Source organism: Felis catus, chromosome A2 (genome assembly GCF_018350175.1).
Source record: "Felis catus isolate Fca126 chromosome A2, F.catus_Fca126_mat1.0, whole genome shotgun sequence".
Taxonomy (NCBI): domain Eukaryota; kingdom Metazoa; phylum Chordata; class Mammalia; order Carnivora; family Felidae; genus Felis; species Felis catus.
In genome coordinates, this window is record NC_058369.1 from 94947341 (window position 1) to 94967891 (window position 20551).

General features: G+C 39.8%; 1 protein-coding gene across 1 annotated transcript in view; it reads left to right on the forward strand.

The window, feature by feature from the left end:
* CDK14 (cyclin dependent kinase 14) overlaps window positions 1–20551 on the forward strand; it is a 674504-nt gene that overhangs the window by 615697 nt on the left and 38256 nt on the right. The window lies entirely within an intron of this gene.

The window sequence follows — 20551 nt, forward strand, 5'->3', positions numbered from 1 at the left end:
CTTCAGAGATGACTGGAGTCTTCTTTTCTATATTTAGACTGTCTTGCAATTCATTCAAATGGATTGCTTGTTCTTTTCCTTCTGAAACCATTCTCCCTCTGCCCCCTACTCTCCCCAGGCTTTATTTATTTATTTTTAAAAATAACTGAGTCACATGTGAACCATTCCTAAAGCTTAAGACTTATTTTTAACAACTTTCTCAAACACAAATCCCATTGTTCACATCCTTAGGGACAGTGAGTTACTCCAGAGGAAAAAAACGTAGAGATTTTGTATACATTTTTTATTCAGTGAATAATTTATATTAAAATAAATTGTGCAGAAAATGTGAAAGATCTTTGAGTAATCCAAAGATTACTGTACTGGGAACCAAAGAAGAAATGATTGAAATCCACAAAGCTTTGGAGGAAGCTGTGAGGGGAATTTTCATTCAAAGTTTTTTTAATGGTGTCCTTGTTACTGTTTTGAATGCTAAGATTCTGTCATTCACGGAACTGCCTCCACGCCACATTGTTCACTTCCTTTTCCCCACTGTTACCAGCGTTGCTGGGAATTTGAAAAGTTTTGACAGAGACTCAGCTAAGGTAAACCTCACAGGTCACTGATTTGGTGTAGATCAGATGAATGGGGGAAAAAGTCAGCAAGTGGGGCAGAAGAAAAAAGATAGAGAAAGAGACGCAGCAGGCTACAATGACAAAATATTATATCAAATCAAATCAACTTCTAGCTCTTAGTCTCTTAACTTTAATTACATCTTTCCTTCTTGGATATCAACAACATTGCTGCCAAAACCCTACAGCTATGGGGGACATAAACATTTAAATCTACCAGAGACAGATGGCAACATCAATCTTCATTGTTGCTCTTTTAGAGGATTCGAATCGCTGCAGCCATCTGCGGTAAATGGGACATTAGAGGTGACTATTTCCCACAAGGGTGCTTTTTTAGATTTACCTTCAGGAAGTGAAGAAGCTTCATTGTTTTAGGGGGAATTTTGTTGGCTAAGATCATGGGAATTATAGCAGCAATAGAAAGCTAATGCTGGGATAAAAGTTACCAATTAGCAACCCTTTAACTAACTTTCTGCTCAGCCTCCAAGAATGGCAGATGAGATTGACAGCCAGTCACCTCTATCCAAAAAGTTTGTTCATGACCAGACAGAGTAGCCAGGCTAACAGACTGCCTTAATTTTAAACAGGGAAAGCCCAATGGTCAAGCTCTACTTTTGAACAGAGAATCTCAAAGAACATATTTGAATGTATGATCATGCACTTAACCAGAATATGGCCTTTTGCTGAATTGTCTTAATGTTTTAATGTCTCATTTTATCTGTTTATGACAAACTTGGTCAAGTTTGATTGACCTTTGCCAAGTACATTATAACATACTTTTTTAAAGATATATGTAGAAGTCAGCCTGTTCTATATAAAAATACTTTCTGTGGTTGATTTTTAAAATCTAAATCTGCATATCCTCTATAAATTATTAATAGCTTTCACTATAGTGGACATATTGGGGAGGGAGGGTTACAGAGCTATGTCATAATGCTGAACAGGCTCCATGATATTTTCCCTGGTATCTGGGATGTTTACATCTGTTTGAATGCCAATGGGGAGCAAAACTGGCCCATGTCTGTCATAAGAGATAGAACAGAGGAAATCTGAGGCAGCAAATTCAAGAATCATACTGCAGGGGCCCCTGGGTGGCCTAGTCAGCTGAGCATCCAACTCTCGATTTTAACTGAGGTCACCATCTCACAGTTCATAGGATCGAGTCCCGCATCAGGCTCTGCACTGACAGCTTGGAGCCTGCTTAGGATTCTCTCTCTCCCTCTCCCTTGCTTTCTCTCTCTCTCTCAACATAAATAAGTAAACATTAAAAAAAATCATACTGCAAACATTAAGAGCCAGAATAGAAGTTCTTTTTTTTTTTTTTTTAATTTTTTTTTTCAACGTTTATTTATTTTTGGGACAGAGAGAGACAGAGCATGAACGGGGGAGGGGCAGAGAGAGAGGGAGACACAGAATGGGAAACAGGCTCCAGGCTCTGAGCCATCAGCCCAGAGCCTGACGCGGGGCTCGAACTCACGGACCGCGAGATCGTGACCTGGCTGAAGTTGGACGCTTAACCGACTGCGCCACCCAGGCGCCCCTAGAAGTTCTTGACTCTATTCAAGGAGACATGTGGAACTGAGAAACAGATCTGGATTTAGAAGAGATGGAGTTCCATAATCTTTGATCAAAACCTCTTCCTCCATGAACATAAATGTTAAAACAAACAACTTCTAACAGCCAGAGAACCCAAACTGAAACACATCTAAAGGGTTTCAAGGAGGGAACCTAGCACAAAGAGATACATGGTGTATAGATTCTTTGTGTAGAAAGATAGTTGAGGCTTTCTAGAGATTTAAGCAAAATAAATCAGAACATCTGTGTTTCACAGGATATCTAGAGAAACTGATAATTCTCGGGGTTTACTGTAAATTTCACTAACCTTGAGCATCAGTGTTTCCACTGTCCCTGTGAGACTCAAGCTCTCAATTTACACCCAAAACAGCTTCAAGCGCTCTTCCTGCTGCCCAGGCATCCCCTTCCAAATCCTCCTCCGTGATGTAGTTGAGGGAATCTTTGGAAGCCCTCTTCTGCTGCACACTCTCCATTGGTTTCTCCTGCATTCTACGTCCAGTCCATGCCAGGCATCAGGGCCCTTTCTGGTGGGACCCACTTCCTCTCCTCTTGTTCCTCTGCCCAGTGTCTTTTGCTCCTACCTGAAGCACTGACTTGTTCTCACATCTAGGCTTTTCCTGTGTATTCTAGGGCATTGTACTAGAGCATTTTAATACCCCCATTTCATTATGATTGTCCTTGCTGCGTGACTCCAAGCTCTGCTTGCTCTCTGCATGAGCACAGGGTCTGGCCCACGGTGGACCCAAAACAAACATGTTGAGTTAGGGCGTATGTAAGTGCCCATGCTGCTCCCCTCCTCCCACGTAAAATGATGGTTAATCCCTAGCCACTCTGCAAAGCTGCCCCAGGAAGCCATCCCTGACTTGTCTCTGCTCTGCTTCCCCAGCACCCCATTTATAACCTTTCATTTACTTTATTTCATCTACTTATATTAGGTTATAAGTATTTATATATTACTTATCTACTTATGCATTTGCTATTTCTGTGGCCCAAAGGAGCAAATGTCAGCAATATCCTATGGCTCAACCCACTAGAAAAGCAGGAACACATGGCGATTATACATCAGACAGACCTTGATAGAAAGTTGGCTCTGTCACTTTGCTTGCTGCCTGTCCTTGTCAAGCTTCTCAGCTTCTCTATGCCTCAGTTTCCTCGTGTGTAAAATGGAGATAATAATAACAACTACATCAGAATGGTGGTATGAGGATTAAATGAGGCGATGCACGTTAACATGCCGAACACAGGGTTTGGCTCATATAAGAAATGTTAGCTACAGTTAGTCAATAGATAAGTGTTTACTGAAAGCCCACTAGGTGCCAGGGATAGTGCTAGTTGCTGGAGGTGCAAAGATGGATAAGCTAAAAGCAGGCTTGCTTTTGTGGAGCTCACAGCCATTAGAAGTAGGATAATAAGTCTGACCAGTGCTACAACTGGGGAAGTACTGAGTACTCAAGGCATTGTTTCCCAAGTCTGCCGCTAGGGTGGGATTATCTATTTATAGATCTAGTTTCCCAACTTAACTGCCAGAAGTTTTGAATGTCTTTTCCCCTGGTGTCTAGTGGATACCATAGCCCAGTAACTAGTAAACAGTGGATACTCAATAAATGTGTGTTGAATAAATCAATGAATGACTCAATTAATCAAAAAAAAAAAAAAAGCGAACTGTAGGTACAGCTCTAAGGACCTATGAGAGAAGCTTCTTGGGTCAGCCAAGCAGCCAGGAGTTCTCTCTTACAAAATTGAAGTTGCCCAGTGTTTTTGCTACAGAGGTTTATAATCCAGAATCTGTTTTTGGTGGAAATGGCAAAGAAGTGTTGCTCAGCTAGATCCTGGATTTTTGACTAGTTATTGTTTCTTTTTAAACAATTTTTCACAAGATTATAGCACCAAAAAAAAAGAAAGCCTTTTGAACATAACTGTTTATGTAAAGTAGAATCATATAAACAAAGAGAAAAATGAGATTTTTTTTTTCTACTTCATTCATTCATTCACTCATTCATTCATTTCACAAGCATTCTGTGTGCAGGGCACATGGTACATAGCATACATTTGGAAAAGAAATAACCACCCCCAGCCACAGTGTTTAAAAACCCTCTGCTTCAAGGTCTTGTTTCTATTACCTTCTAACTGATTTCATTATAAACATATATTTAAGAAATATTTGTCAGGGCACCTGGGTGACTCAGTCGGTTGAACATCTGACTCTTGATTTTGGCTCAGGTCATGGCATGAAGCCTGCTTGAGGTTCTCTCTCTCCCTCTGTTCCACCCCTGCTCATATGTTCTCTCGAAAGAAAGAGAGAAAAAGACAAGAAAGAAAGAAAGAAAGAAAGAAAGAAAGAAAGAAAGAAAGAAAGAAAGAAAGAAAAAAATATTTGCCAAGAGCCAACTCTGTACTAGGCTCTATGATGGGCATGAGGACTCAGTGATGAGCAAAAGCTGCCTCGGCCTTGGCTTCCATGAAATGTGGAGTCTAATGGGAAGGACAGCCAGTATCAAACAGCCACATAAATAGGTGGTCCTACTGCAGTTAGCACAGTAGAGCAAAAAGAGAGTAGAATGAGATGAAACAACAGGGGGCTGAGCTGGGGAATGAGGAAAAGCTTCCCGGAGGAAGTGACTTTAGAATTGAGATCTGAACTTTCAGAGTATACAGGAGCTGGAAAGCTGCAGAAGCCAGTGTCAGGAGGGGAGTGGGCTGGGGCCACAGAAACAGAGGAGAGTTGGACAGGGGCCAGGGAAATTCAGGTCATATGATGAATTTTTAAGAATGTTAAGGAAAGTTGTCAACTGCTCAGATTTACATTTTTCACTGTTTTCCATCAATTAGATTGTGGGTTCTTTGAATTAAGAGGCTGTGTCATAGTCATTTTCACATCTCTGAACGCATCCAACGGAGGGCTTTGAATGCAGATATGCTCAATTAATGCTAATTGGGTATGGGAAAGGATGCCAGTGACATGACCTTATAGTGGGATATTAATGATGATCTAATTCAGTGGATACTTGTATCTCCAAACAAGAGATGTCCATAGAATCCCCCAAATGTTTCCCCTAGACCATGGAGACAAAAGGTGAAGGGGCATGGCATTGTTTTTCACTTGAGAAGTGTTTCGAGTTTATATTATTTTTCTATGAGAGAAGTTCTCAGCTATCCTCTTCCCTGGATTCTCATTAGAAGAGTTGCTAGTTGGCCACAATCTCAAATGCAAGACTCACTGAGCATCATTTTGATGATCGGGGCTCAGTGAATGTAAGGAGTATATTCTCTCTCTGGTATCTTCTACCTCAGTCTGATAAGCAATGCAGGGTTCCATGTTCCCTGACTTCACTCCTTCATATTCTTAAGACGTTTGCCACCCACAGATCAGTCAGCAGGATTATGGGTGTCCTTTTGGCACTGGGACTTCCATGGGACTGACTTTTCTTACAGTTGGGGAGTGATGCTCAGCAACCATGGCAAATGCTCCCATATTCTGCTAGAGAAAATTGGAGGTCATTAACAATACATTTACCACCTCCATCTTTGGATACTTAAGGAAAAGCATTTCGGAATGGGGATAAGAGATAGAGCTAAATTTCAGGGACCCTTTTCACACAATGATGATTTTTCTCAAAATGGAACCAGATCTCAAGGATCTTTGTCCCCTTTTCTTCCAAGTATGTGGATACTATGTGAATATGATTATATAAATGCAGAGGGAAAACGTGCTCCTGATCACTCTTTAAAGCATTTGATGCTGGCAATGATCTCATTTTTAAAGCCACTAGAAAGCACAGATGATGGCTAAATTACCAACATATTCTTAAACAGTTTCCATATTTATCTGTTTGGCTGTTTTCATCCCTTCTTCTCCCTTATGCCATTCTGTGATATCGCCTCAGCCTCGGAGATTCAGAGCAGCCGTCTGCTGAACACATGAATACTAAAGAATTGGTTTCCCTAGTAACAATAACCATGAAGCAGCTCTCAGAACTTCCTGCCTCTCTGTCTGTCTGACTTTCTGTTTGTTTCCTGTTGGTCATATGGAAAAGGACACCCAAGCCAGGACTGCCCATAAAAGATGGACATAAATTTTGTGACCCATAAGCAGAAGGGAGGCTCATCTCTGCTGAGGTTACATTCCTTTTCAACCCGCCGCCCTATTCTGTGAGGTTAAGGCTAAGCCAGAACACCTGCAAAGGTTCATGACCATTTCAGAATCTTTTTCTTTCTTCAAGTCAAAATTTGGAACAGCAAAGCCATAGTGCAGGGTACGTAACTGAAATGACTCTTTCTCTGTGGGTCACCAATATGAACTTTCCAAAAAGGAAGACATCCTTTCTTTCCACAATATTTCTAATTATAAAAAGAAAATGTTAATTGAGCAGAGAAGGTGTTGCTGATTTTCCAGGATTTCCTTTTTCAGTGTCTGTTGTGACAAAAGTGCCCTGCTTCCTGCCCACCCCCACGCCACCTCTAGTCAGGATGAACCTATAGGGCCTCCGCCACAAAAGGAGCAGAGAGAGACGGGCCTCAGGAAGCTTTGGGCTCCCCATCCTACCACTGGGTTCTGCGATTGTTGTCCAGACACTTGATGGATTCTGCCATCTTTATCTTGTGGGCAAATACTAGGATGCCTGACCCTCTGTGACTCCATCTCCTGACTGGCCTGCATTCCTGGCTGTGGCTACAGAAGCCCCCTCTGCAACGCAAAGCATATGCCTGCCCCTTCCTGCCTCAGCTGCCTTCTCAGGGCTGTGTCCACTCAATGTACAAACACAAACAGAACACTGCTTACTGCTAGGCATGATGCCAGACACTGGGTCCAGGAATGACCAGAAAGACACAGTCTCTGCCCCCATGAGGTTCACAGTCTGAAACAATAATTTGGATGCAGGACAATATTTAGAGTCTGCTACAATAGGAGCGATACCCAGGGTAATGAGGAACACTGAAGAGAAGCCTATGAAATTGGAGGCAGAACAAGGAAAAGTTCCTGAAAAGATTAAGCCTAACCTAAGTCTTAAATTAAAAAAAATAGTAGGAATAGGTAAATATGTTGAACAGCTATTACAGATTAGGAACTTAACATGTGTTATACATTCATTATTTAATTCCCACAACTGCTGTGAAGCAGATTCTATTACCATCCTCACTTCACAAACTGAGGCTCATGTGTCAAAATTTCTCACAGTCGTAGAGCTTGGAAGCAGCAGACCCCACAGTCAGACCCAGAGCTGTGTGGCAGGTAAGTCCAGAATCTTAAGCACAGGCTGAATGGAGGGAAGAATCCCAAGTGGTCCAGTATGATAGGCACCCAAGCGTTTACTTTTGCCAGAACATAAGTGTGGGGTAAATCATGGAGAGAGGCAGGCACAGCCAGCTTATGGGGAGACCTTGCTGATGAGTGTGGCCATGGTCCTCAAAGTGAAGGCAAGCTGCTTGATTTGCATCTTGGAAAAACCATTCTGGCAATAGCAAGAAGGATGGCTTTGCAGGCATAGAACTGGGGACAGGGAAATATTAGTCAATCAGCAGTCCTGGTAAGAAGGGATATTGGCCAGAATTTGGGCATCAGTGATAGGAACAGAAAGGAAGGGATCTCCCACTGCTTTTCCCATGAAGCTTCATGCCCCAGGTGCCTCCTTCCCACATTGCACTTACAGCTGAGCCTCCAGAGCTCCTTTTGATGTCATATCTGCAAATCTGTCTGGCGTTACCTTGCCCTCCCACACCCGACACTAAATTTCATTTTGTTTTCAACTCCCAGAGCCTAGTGTAGCAGTAGGCACTTAGCAAAAGAATATTGAATGGCACAATGAATGGATTGGAATAGTTTCTGACTTCTCACCTATTTAAGAAACCCATGGCCCAACCATTGCAGTCCTATCACTGCCCTCATTCAAAGGTAATACATGAAGCTGGACAGATATTCTGACCAAGCAAGAAATATGAGTCATATGGTTGTTATAGTGAAGATGATCATTGATTGATACATAGAATCATCTCCTCGGTCTTGGATTTGACACTAAGAATACTAAGTGACAAACGCCAAACAGTATATACCTCAGACAACTTAGCTAGAAGAGAAAGGTGGGACTCAAGAGGTTTATTCTGTGTAATTTCATATTTATTTATAGATAGGCAGAGATAGGCCCTATCTTCATACTTTTCCCAATAAAAAATTGGGCCAAAGTCTGGTGGGATGGTGACAGGTGAAATTGGGCACACACACAAAGAAATTACTGAGACATTCCCATGTTGAGGACTTGCTATGTAGCATTTTGAAGGCAACAAAATTCATAGCCAATAATCTGAATAGCCTATCTCATGTGGTGGTCTTAATTTATCCTTGGTCTACGAGAAGTAAAAAATTTTTAAAGTAAACATAACATGCACATGGTTATTTATAGCAGCTTTACTCATAAATCCCTGAACTTGGAAGCAACCAAGATGTCTTTCAGTAGGTAAATGGATAAATAAATTGTGGCACACCCAGACTGGAATATTCTTTAGCACTAAAATGAAATGAGCTATCAAGCCCTGAAAAAATATGGAGGAACTTTAAATGTATATTACTAGGTAAAATAATTCAACCTGAGAAGTCTACATGGTATATGATTCCAACTATACAACATTCTGGAAAATACAAAACAATGGAGACAGTAAAAAGATCAGGCGTTGCCAGACAGGTGAAGGGGATGAATAGGCAGCTGGCAGAGGATTTTTAGGGCAGCAAAAATATGCTGTATGCTATTATAATGATGGATCTCTGTCACTATGTATTTGTCTAACACACAGAGTGACCTATAATGTAAATTGGAATTTGAGTGCTTATAGTGTATCAGTGCAGGTTCATCCTTGTTTAAAAATGTACCACTCAGATGAGCGATGTTGATAACAGGAAACTACGCATGTGTGGGGCAAGAGGTATATGGAAAATCTCTGAACTAAACCTAAATCTTCTCAAAAAATATGAAGTCTTAATTTAAAAAAAAGACAAGAAAACACAAAATGAGAACAAACAACTGTGGAATAACCTTGATGACATCAACTCCAATGGACTGAAATGCACATAATATTCTATGGCCCAGCATTTTAGCGAATAATTCAAGTCTTCCTACTTTTTGTACATGTTCCCCAAAAAGAATTCTGACAAACTGTACACCCCATGCACATTTTTTTTTATTTTTTTAAAGATATGAAATTTATTGTCACATTGGTTTCCATACAACACCCAGTGCTCATCCCAGAAGATGCCCTCTTCAATACCCATCACCACCCCCATGCACATTTTAGATTGCTTTAGAAGAGCAGGACTGGGATGGACAAAGGATTCAGGAGTCCAACCTGTGTGGAACCATGCCTACTTTTGTGTGACAAAGTGTATTCCTGTTAAAGAAATGAGAATCTGCAAATAAATGCAAGGGGGGAATTTATGTAGTTTTCATATGCTGGGGCAAGGAAGAGCCTGTGGCCTCTGATCACTGGCCAAAGGCAACAAATAAGCAACAGCAACTCAAAGAGACGCAGGAAAATACAACTAGTTCTTCAAAAACATGCCAGAGCAATTACCATATTTTAGCATATGGTTCCACACTGAATTATTTCACAGTTATAATTAGGTTGTTAATGCAGCGCAGAATTGGAAGATACACTAATTTGGTGTACACTTTATCTAATCTGCTGGAAATGCAGCATTTAGAGGGCCTGACTTTTCATAAGCGATTAAAAAGGACTTCTTCAACTTAACTTTAGTATCACATTCTTTGTGTGTGTGTGTTTGTGTGCGTGTGTGTATGTGTGAGAGAGAGTTTCTATCCCAGTTATAGGCACAAGCAACACATTGGCCTCTGATTTGTTTCCACTATTCATCATGTAAGATTTTCTTGCTTGCTTGCTTTTTTTTTCCTTTTTTGCCTTTGGTGAATTAAAACTGAATTTTCTTCTTCTCCAGGACACTTCTCTGTTCCAGTCATAGTAAATACCAATTTCATTTCCATCCTATTATTTTTCTAATTAAGCATTTGTCATGCAAAAGGAGATCTGAGGTGCCTGGGCTTTCCATTATGTAAAATATTCAGTTATGATAATAGCTTTGGGATGGCATCTGGAAGGTGTTATGGAAAGAAAAAAAATCAGGGAAGAAATAAAATAAACGTATTCTACCTTGGACTTTTGCCTGTTTATTCTCTCCCTGGTCTGCCACAATTGCTAATATTGACAATGGCCCATCAATTGTGAATGATGTACACATAATTAGCATCCTTTAATAAGGAGAATTCTATTACATTTCTATCTAAAATTCATTTTAAGGTTAAAAATAAAACGACGCATCTCATTTTTTCTCTTCTATTCACACTTAGCAAAGCCTATAACTTCTATAGTTGATGAAATGTGCGTCTGAGCTCAAATTGTTTCAGAACAAAGTAGGAAAATGCCAGAAGGACAACTTGGTATTTCTTGGAAATTCTTTCTTCCTTCTTATGACAAATCCCAAGGGGCTAGGCTCTGTCGAAGGAGAATTTATTTTCTAAACGCTTTGAACACAATGCTTTCCATTTTCTGTGGCAAGATATTTTTCCCAAACAAACATTAACAATCACACCATATATCTATATTTATATCCATACATATACTATATATCCATACCTATATATTCTATACATGTGTAAATATGTATATGTATATCAATGTGCATGATATGTATATTCTACAGATATACTTGATATTATCTACTGATTTATAAAATCTTAGACTTTAATTTTCAATTTCCATAGTTTACACAGAATACGCTGTGAAACTGGATTTTATAAAGGTAGAACCACTTTTCAGTTTCTCAAAATGTAGACTGAGAACTTTCTGGTTTTGGAAGGAACCTGGTATATTTTCTGAAATTGCCACCTCCTGAGACATATTGTGTATGGCGTGTATGTGCATGTGTGTGTGTGTGTGTGTGTGTGTGTGTCTGTCTGTCTGTCTACACTGCCTAAGAGTGTTAGTAGTTGAATCTCACTGTGAATAGCCACATGTTCAGTATTTTCAAAGCTGCTGTTATGGTGCCCCGTCCCACATCCCCTTTATTAGACTGCTGAATCCCTCCCCCTCCCCCACCCCCACTCCTCTGACTGTTGGCTGCTAAAGACTTACATAAGACCCCACATGGGGGAAAGTTGTCGTGGACTAATATAAGAGGAGCCACCTCACCCTGGAAGTTGGTAGGGGGAGGCCACAGCTAATGGCTGATTGATAAGTGTACCAAAGGCTGACACCCTGAGCCCAGGAGGGAGCAATTCTGTGGTGTGGTTAATGCTCCAGGGCACCCTCTGACCATGGCCCAGGCCAGAGTAGCCTCTCCCTGAGCCCATGCCCTTCACCTTCTTCACCCTGCTTCACTTCTTCCCTTGGTAAGGTTTTCCTGCTCAAGAAATTGCCTGCACTCAAATCCTTGTCTCAGGCTCTGTTTCTAGGACACCTCTTTCAATTTTAGACATTCAATTTTCTAACCAATAAAATGTAGATAATAATTCCTGCCTAGTCTCTTTCTCAAAGTCGTGGTGGAAATAGTAAATTATGTGGAAGAATTTTGTAAACAGCCTTAGCATTTAAGAATATTTTGCAGGCAACATGATGTATTATGTATTTTAATATTTCACCTTAGGTTCTATGAAACATGGTTGATTTCTACCGATTTGTGTTTTTTACATTTTAGGCTAATGCCCACCTTGCTTACTCTATCATTCCCTGGAGAGGGCGGATTTGTAACACTTGATGACTTGTCTGCATCACTTTCCACACCTGGGCTCTCCAAGGTGAATGCGAGAAAGAGATGTGATTCCAGCTAAGGACTGTGTCAGTCTGGAGGGTACATGGGCCTCACCAAAGGCCAACTAACCAGGAACCCAGGATGTGGTTTTGGGAGATCCTCACATGGTTTTAAGCTAAGCCAGACACCAGATTTTTATGTGAAATTTCCAGGTTCTTAAATACTAACAATACATTTTTAAAAAACATAACACCCTACTATTCAAGTAAAAGTGAGCTGGCAGTGTGTAACCTGTGGCCAGATTTAAGCTCCTGAAATAACAGGCCAGGTGATCCCCTCTGAGCTCTCAGTTCCCAGCACTGTGTCCAGCAAATGGTAGATGAAAGGCCCTGGATAAACAGAACCACCATTAGCAATGCAGGTTTCCAAGGAGTTAAATGAATGACCGCTGGTTTTAGTAAACAGTTCTCCACTTTGTAAAAACTAGTTAGCATATGATTCTTTTCCCTAAACAGTATTACAACATATGCAGATTTTTATTCACTTGCCAGCTTGCTCTTGCACAACTTTTCAAGGACACTTAGTCCGTTTCCTGATCTATTAAACAAAAATAATTATGCCTGACCTGAAAATAAGCAACAGCATGAAAAGGGGCTTTACAAACAGGGGCGATCAATCCAGATGTAAGAAATCACTGTTCTCTAAATTCTGCCCTGGGATCTAAATCCCATACTCAGAAATTTGAAACCAAGGAACAGAGGCTCTCTTATCTTTCTTCTAAGATGGTATTTCCTTAACTGTAGTTGCAATTTTTGCTATAAAAACTACATTATTTTCTGTTATTACTAATTGCCTAATTTTTAAGACAAATATATTTTTCCTAACTACCAACTACCAATAATCTTTTTCAACTACCCACTTTACCTTTGTCCTAAGCAATAATATCTATGAATGCACAGGTTTCATGTCCTAATATTTGGCTTTATACACATACACACACATATATACACATATGTAGGTATATGTATACTTTGTGTGTATATATATATATATGTACACATCTATGTGTGTGTGTGTGTGTGCATATAATATGCATCTATGTCCCATCTAAAATCACCTTGCTTATCACCAATTGTATGTGTCTTTCGTTTTAGACTATTCTGCCCCCCTGGATTAGTAGAATTTCATAGGAAGATTTTCTGCTTCTCTCAGTCTATTAATTTACTCATTGAGCATTTGTCACCTAATGTCTATCTCATGTAAACCTGGAACAGTCAGGAGAAGATTAACATTATTGGTTCCACAAAATTTTAAGCTACTCTAAAAAGCTTTGTGAGCCCATGTGGCTAATGAATTTCAGGCAGGAAACTCACGCTCCAAATCTCCTCGCTCCAGATTCCTATGGACTTGATAATGATCAGGAATCACAGAGGGCAACCCTGAGAGAGCCATATTTGTGAAATGCTTAAGCTCTCTTAGAGATTCCCGCCCCAGGGGGAATCCGGGTCATGCTACTAGCAAGTTTTAACACAGTAGAGTCTGGTGGCGCCTTCTCAACAGCTTTCATGCAAGAAGCTGTCTGGTGCTATGTTCCTAACTGACCAACCCCCCAGCATTGTCATTTCTGAGATTGGATTTGGCTGTTTAATAAGATAATAGCATTCAAGCCAGTCTCCATTAGGTTATGAGATGTTGTTAATAATTACAATCTGCACGTTTAGGTGGCGCCTCTCCCAGCAAGCACTAAGAGTTTTATAAATGTTATCTCATTTTCAACTTCATGACACCCTTGTGAAGCAAGCATTTTTTCATTGCATTACTACAGAGAGAGGAGCTGAGGCGTGAAGAGGTTAAATGCATTGCCCAGTCTGAGAGCAGATCTGAGATCACAGATCTCAAACCCGGTTTGATGTTGTCTAAAGAAAAGTGTCTGTGATGTGTTTGTGTCTGGGTTTCACACCAAATGCAGGGAATGTCTCTAAAAATATTTACATTTAGGTCTGTAAACTCATAGGCTCTTTAAACTTTGCATTCCGGGTGGACTCAATGACATGTGCCTTCTCTAACTAGTAAACAAACATAGAGGTCTAATGCCAGAGTCTGACATAGTAAATACCATCTGCCAGATAATTTACACATATCTTTATGTACCAGGCATTGTTCCAAATGTTTTATAAATTTCTAAGTACCATTATGTTCCTTAGTGTACAAGGAAGGAAAGTAAAGAAGCTAGACAACTTTGCCTAAATGTCCCACATCTGGTAAGTGGCAGAGCTAGGGTTCAAGTCCACTCAATCTGGTTCTTGAGTTCATGCCTTTAAACCGAACATTCTGTAGCTGCAAGCTTTTTAATAGTTTGGGGTTTTTTTTGAAAATATGTCTCTCTCCCATGCCAGTCAAAGGGTTTTGTTTTTGGTTTTGTTTGTTTTTGTTTTGTTTTGTTTTGTTTTGTTTTGTTTTGTTTTGTTTTCCTGTCAGTGGTTATCCTTTTAATCCTATTCTGGGCATAATCTTCCCATGTAGTCAATGATTCTGTCCCCACTCCAAGTGTGTTTATATTCTAAATGGATGACCAGCCAAATATTAGATATAGAATATTAGATATTCTAGCAGAGTGACTGGAAAAGAGACTTTCAATCCATATCAATCATCATTCCATTCCATTCAGAGTCTTTGAAGTCATCTTCCAAAAGTATGGAAGAAAGGAAATCCTTTTTTCATTCATTTTTCCTTTTTCATTTCATTTCTTCTTGGAAAAAGAAGGCAGTGAAATTCTCCCACCAGTGTGTCCCAGAATTGGGATGAGTTTTTACAGTAAGCAAAGCTATTTTTCACAGGCGACTTATGCAATACACCTTATGTTTGGAGAGTGTTTTCACTGTGCTCTATATATTCATTATCTTATTTGATCCTTACACAACAGCCCAGTGAGATAATCAGGGAAACGATTTTTATAAGTGCCATTTTACAGATGAGAAACTGAGGCTCAGGGTCATTCAATAAACTTGTCCACAGTCACCCAGCTAATGAACTACAGTAGCAAAATATGTCCAGTGTCATGTTAATAAGCCCTATAAATGATCTCATCTCATATGAAGCTTAATACCTTCTGGTGATATCATTACTAAACTTAGGCATTTAAACCAATAAAAATCAGAACAGTTCCTCCTTAGGATTACAGACAGGACACTAGAAAACAGTGACTTCATGTTCAGCTCCCTTCTCCTGTTTGAGGGAACATGAAATAGACTTTCCAGCATCATCAAAAGAAGGGCTCCCATGTGGCCACTCCTACCACACCTGGGACCTGTACTTGTTTCCTTGCCCAGATACTGCCCACTGCCTGAGTGAAAGGAATCTTTAGATTCAAAGAAGATCCATCTCGCTTGTTTCAGGAATGTGTTCTTTGTCCCCTGGTTATAGACACTGTGTGCTGGAGAATTAGTTCCACTAAAGAAGGAATGAAAAGGCAGTTCACTCAGATGAGTAATATAAGGGCTAGACGTTGGACCCTGGAGGTCAAATTGCCAACTTTTACTTTCTCTATTAAATGTCTTCTATAGGGGCGCCTGGGTGGCTCAGTCAGTTAAGTGTCCAACTCTTGATTTCAGCTCAGATCATGATCTCATGATTCATGACATTGAGCCCCGTGTCAGGCTTTATGCTGACAGCACACAGCCTGCTTGGGATTCTCTCTCTCTCTCTCTCTCTCTCTCAATCTCTCTCTCTCCCTCTCTCCACCCCCCCACCACCGTCTCTCTCTGCCCCTCCCCAGCTCACATGCACATGCACTCTCCCTTTCTCAAAATAAATAAATAAACTAAAAAAATAAAATAAATGCCTTCTGTAGGAAATTGATTATTTTTCTCTTCTTATTGCTGGGACAATTGCAGTGAATTACCATTTGTGATTTCTTATCTTTTATACTTAGTCTTCCTATTTATTACTATTATTTATAATTGATGTTCCACCAAATAGGTCATTATTGCAAGCATTGGCTCTCTCCTCCTCTGCATAAGATCTTTACCTCTACCTGACTAGAATTCAATTGCTTGATTTGAGCTTCTTTGGTTGTCCTTACTGCTGGATTTTCTGGATTTCTCTCCCCAAGTCCCTCTCCTTGAAAACCACACTCCATCAGTCACAAACATCTCCCCCGACACTCCCACCCCACTGTATGCCTCACGGGCACATTTCCCTTTATCCGCCAAAAGATTTAAGCCTTTTCGTTTCCTCTACACCTTCCCATTCTTCATGGCACACTCTCTTTGCTGGCTTCTAGGACATTAAGGTCTGACTTTTGTCTCTTTGCAGTTCGTTCCATTTACTCACATTCTTCCTCCTGCCCTAAAACATACATATTCTCCGAAATTTAGTCCTCGGTGTTTTATCTATTCTCTAGAATTTCTCATTTGGTGGTTTATCCATCATGTTGTTACTATTCTTGTGTCTGATGGAATGTTTTGTCAAGTTTCCTTGAAAAAACAGATCAATTTTATTTATAAATAAAAAATTCAATGCCCTAAATAAAAATTTTAGCAAACAGGAAACAGAAAAAATATGAAAAGACTAATATGTCATGACCAAGTGTATGAGGCTCACTCTAAGAATAGAAGGATATCTCAGTATTAGGAAATTTATTAATATAATTCAACATATTTATAGATTGAAAGAGATAAAACTCATCTGGTTATTCTACATAACCATTGAAATTTCAAGCCACATTGAAATTTGATAAAACTGAACATCTTTTCTAAAAACAGCTCTCAATATTAGGAATGGATGGATAGTGTTTCCTTAACATGACAAAATAAATGTCTCTCATCTCAAATGTAAACTTAATCCTTAGTGGGAAAACAGTAGAAGTATGCTCATTAGATCAAGAATAGGACAATTATGCTTGATAACACAAGTATTATTTAATATTATTCTAAAAGTACTTGCCAACACAATTAGATAAGAGAAAGAAATAAAATACAAAATAGCAAAGGGGAGGAGGTAAAATCATGGTTATCAGAACATCTTAGAGAGTCAACTGAAAAACTATAACAAACAATAAAGGTATTTGGTCTAGATCTGTTAGGCAATGTGTGGGAATACAGGCATTCTCACCTTTTGCTGGTGAGAGTACAATTTGGTACTACTTACATGGAGAACAATTTGGTAAAAGCTATAAAAATTAAAATATGTGTAATCTTTGGCCCAATAATTTCCTTTCTAGGAACATATTCTTATATTTCCATATGTGCAAAATGATATAGATACAGAGTATTTTTGCAGCTTTGCTCATAATAAATGACTAGAAGCAAACACTCATGAATAGAGGACTAGTTAAACAAATCATGGTGCATCATGTGAGAGAATTTTATGTAGCCATTAAGAAGACTGAGGTAGCTTTATGTGTGTTAACTATGGAGCTACCTCTAAAATACATTGGTAAGTGATGAGAAGAAAGCATAAAACCATGTGTATGATAACTTACCATCTGCATGTAAAAACAGAAATGCAAAAAAAAAGACAATACATGTTCATGCTTATATTTAAATACCTAAGGAACTTCCAAAGTGCTTGCCTCTGGGAGTGAAACAGGGAGACTAAGAGAAAGGAGTGTGAGGAAGATATATTTTTTTGCTATATGATTTTTATTATTGATTTTTAGTAAAACAATAAAAAAATATTAGTAAAACAAAAAATGCTTTTAAAAAGACCCCAATACAAGGGCTCCTGAGTGGCTCAGTCCACTGAGCATTCAACTCTTGATTTCAGCTCAGGTCACAATCTCACAGTTTGTGAGAATGAGCCCTGCATCAGGCTCCATGCTCTCAGCGTAGGATTGGGATTCTTTCCCTCTCTCTCTGCTCCTCCCTTGCTCTCTTTTTCTCTCTTTCTCTCAAAATAAATAAATAAACTTTAAAAAGACCTCCAAACAAAGAAACAAAAACAACACAAAATCCATTGCCTCCTAAAGAAATAGAAAAGAAATCCACATGGGATCTCTTTAGTGGCTATGCTGTGTAACAAATCACCCCAAAGCTGAATAGCTTAAAACAAGAAAAACACAATATGTCTTACAATTCCGTGGATTGACTGGGCTCAGTTGGGCAGTTCTGCTCACAGGGTGTAACTAAGATCACTCAAGGGCTGTAGCCCATTGGGAGTATGGCAGGCTCTGGAATGAACAAGATAGTACCTCAGCTCTAGGACCTTTCTGGGTTCCCTCTCATCATTCAGTAATCTTGACCACATTGCAGCTGGCTTCCAAGAACACAAAATCAGAAGCTGCTTGTGTTTGAAGGCTTACGCTTGCAATTAGCACAGTATCGCTTCCTCTTTGTTGTACTCCTGATCAAAGCCAATCTCAAGACCAACTCAGATTCAAGGGGAGGGGAAATAGTCTCCATCACTTAATTCAAAGAATGGCAAGGAATTTGTGGCTATTTCTAACCTACTGCAGACCTCCACATTTACTCAGCTCAAATCACCACAGCTATCACAACAGCTATTAGAAATTATTCCTTAAAGTGTTAACAAATCTGGGTCAGATCATCTTATGTAAGTCCTAATAGTAACTATTTCTCCAAAAGAACAAAATAGCTCAATTTTTGGCCTTAGATTAATGAACAGGAATTTTATATACTATTAAAATTCAAGAGCTGCTTTAAAAACTATTTAAAATTTAGCTAGAATTTATATAGGTCTGTTCTATAGAAACATAGATCAGGTGACATATCTATAAAATCTAGAGAAAGTAAGTAAGGTGAATCTTAATCAATATTTTTTTTTTCAAAAATAAAAGCCAATACATTTCTGTGAATTTGAAGAGTATTTCTGTAAGGCAAAAGCAGCCATAAATCAGAGGTGTTAACAACTATTACGTGTCTGTTACTAATGGTAGAGATGAGCCTTCTCTGGAAGACCTGCCCAGGGAATGCCCTTATTGGCCACCAGGAGTTTCACTGGCTTCCTGGGAGGGCTAATGAAAGAGTTGTGGGGCTCAAGATAAGACCACTAGTCCACCAGAGTTCAGATATACTGTTGGCTATAATTCAGCCTTTTCATGGGTCCTCAAATATGTCTTGCTCCTTCTTATGAGTTTTTGCACCATTCCTGTTTACTCTGTCTCCTCCCCACACTTTCCCTTTTGGCTTAGCTAACTCCTCTTCATCCTTTAGTTTATGGGTTTATATTCCTCATCCATAGTGAAATTTATCCAAAATTAGGTCAGATGTTCTGGGGGAAATTCCTACTTCTGCTGTATAAATAATTTTGCAGAGCTGCCTCACCTCTTCTGGGGTCTTAGCCCATTATTCAGGGGTGACCCCCAACAACCATGTCTGTACATGAAGACCAGCTTCCCTAGCTCTGATCAATTAGTCCAGTGGCAGACATTACACTCAAGATGGATGAAAGACCTTCTCTTTTGAACTGAAAGACTTGGACTTTTGATAACTAAATCACATTAATGAAGCACATCGGAAGGAAAATCCATAAACTCCTAGCAAAGAGGTAGAGCTAATTTGATTCTTGCACTTAATTATCTCCTCCTTGTATCCTGTTAGACACATCTATGACCTTTCCATGTATCCCTTTCTTCGATGAAACTATCCAGGGTTGTCTATAACTCCCAACCAAAGACTTAACATAATTTATACCAACTGGAATGGACTCATGCATGCATGTATCATGAGTGGTGTATTTGTTCTGTGTCATTTTCGGTGCTAGATTGAAAGCTCTGGGAAGACAGGAAAGATGTCTGCCTTGTTTGGTCTTATATCTTGAACACCAAGCAGAGGTCTTGGCACATGGAAAATGCTCCGTAAATATTTATTGAATGAAAATAGGGGCACCTAGGTAGCTCAGTCAGTTGAGCATCTGACTCTTGAATTTGGCTCAGGTCATGATCCCAGGGTTGTAGGATGGAGCCCTGAGTTAGGCACCATGCTGAGTGTGGAGTCTGCTTAAGATTCTCTCTGTCTCCCTCTGCCCTCTACCCCATTCACATGCTCTCTCTGTCTTTCTCTCTAAACCAAAACAAAAAAAAATTTTTTTTAATTACAAAAAAGAAAAGAAATAGAAGTACCAAACTGATGAGGCTCTTTGGGAAGAGACTTCACTGTGGTTGAGCAGGAGGCTTGAGGAATCCATTGTGGGTTTAGATTCCATGTTGGTGAGAAATGCTTTGAATGCTATTGGCTACTCAGGTAGTCACATAGCTCACCCTTTGGAAAATATCCTGTATTATCTGATGGCAGAAAGAGTAAAGTACAAAGACCCTGTTTACCTTTGGATGCCAGGATTAGCTGAAGGAGCTTTCTTACTATAGGTGGAAAAATCTTTCTGAATTTAGGCAGTACAGGAGAGGAGGATGGTAGCTCTATGAAGCAGTGGACCCTGCAGGGCTGTGTGGACCATCATAAACAGACTGGTGAGAGGGCAGCTTCGCAGCAGGAACGAGGCTGGAAGAGTCTCCGCTGGTCAGTATGTGAGCACAGAGCATCTCTGACGGCCCTTTGCAGCAGGGAGAGCAGCTGGAGGTGGATGGAAATGAGGGTCCAGGGGAGATCTCATTTCCTGTCTACAACAATTCCCTGGAAACAGGTCTGGCAGAGTTGAAGTT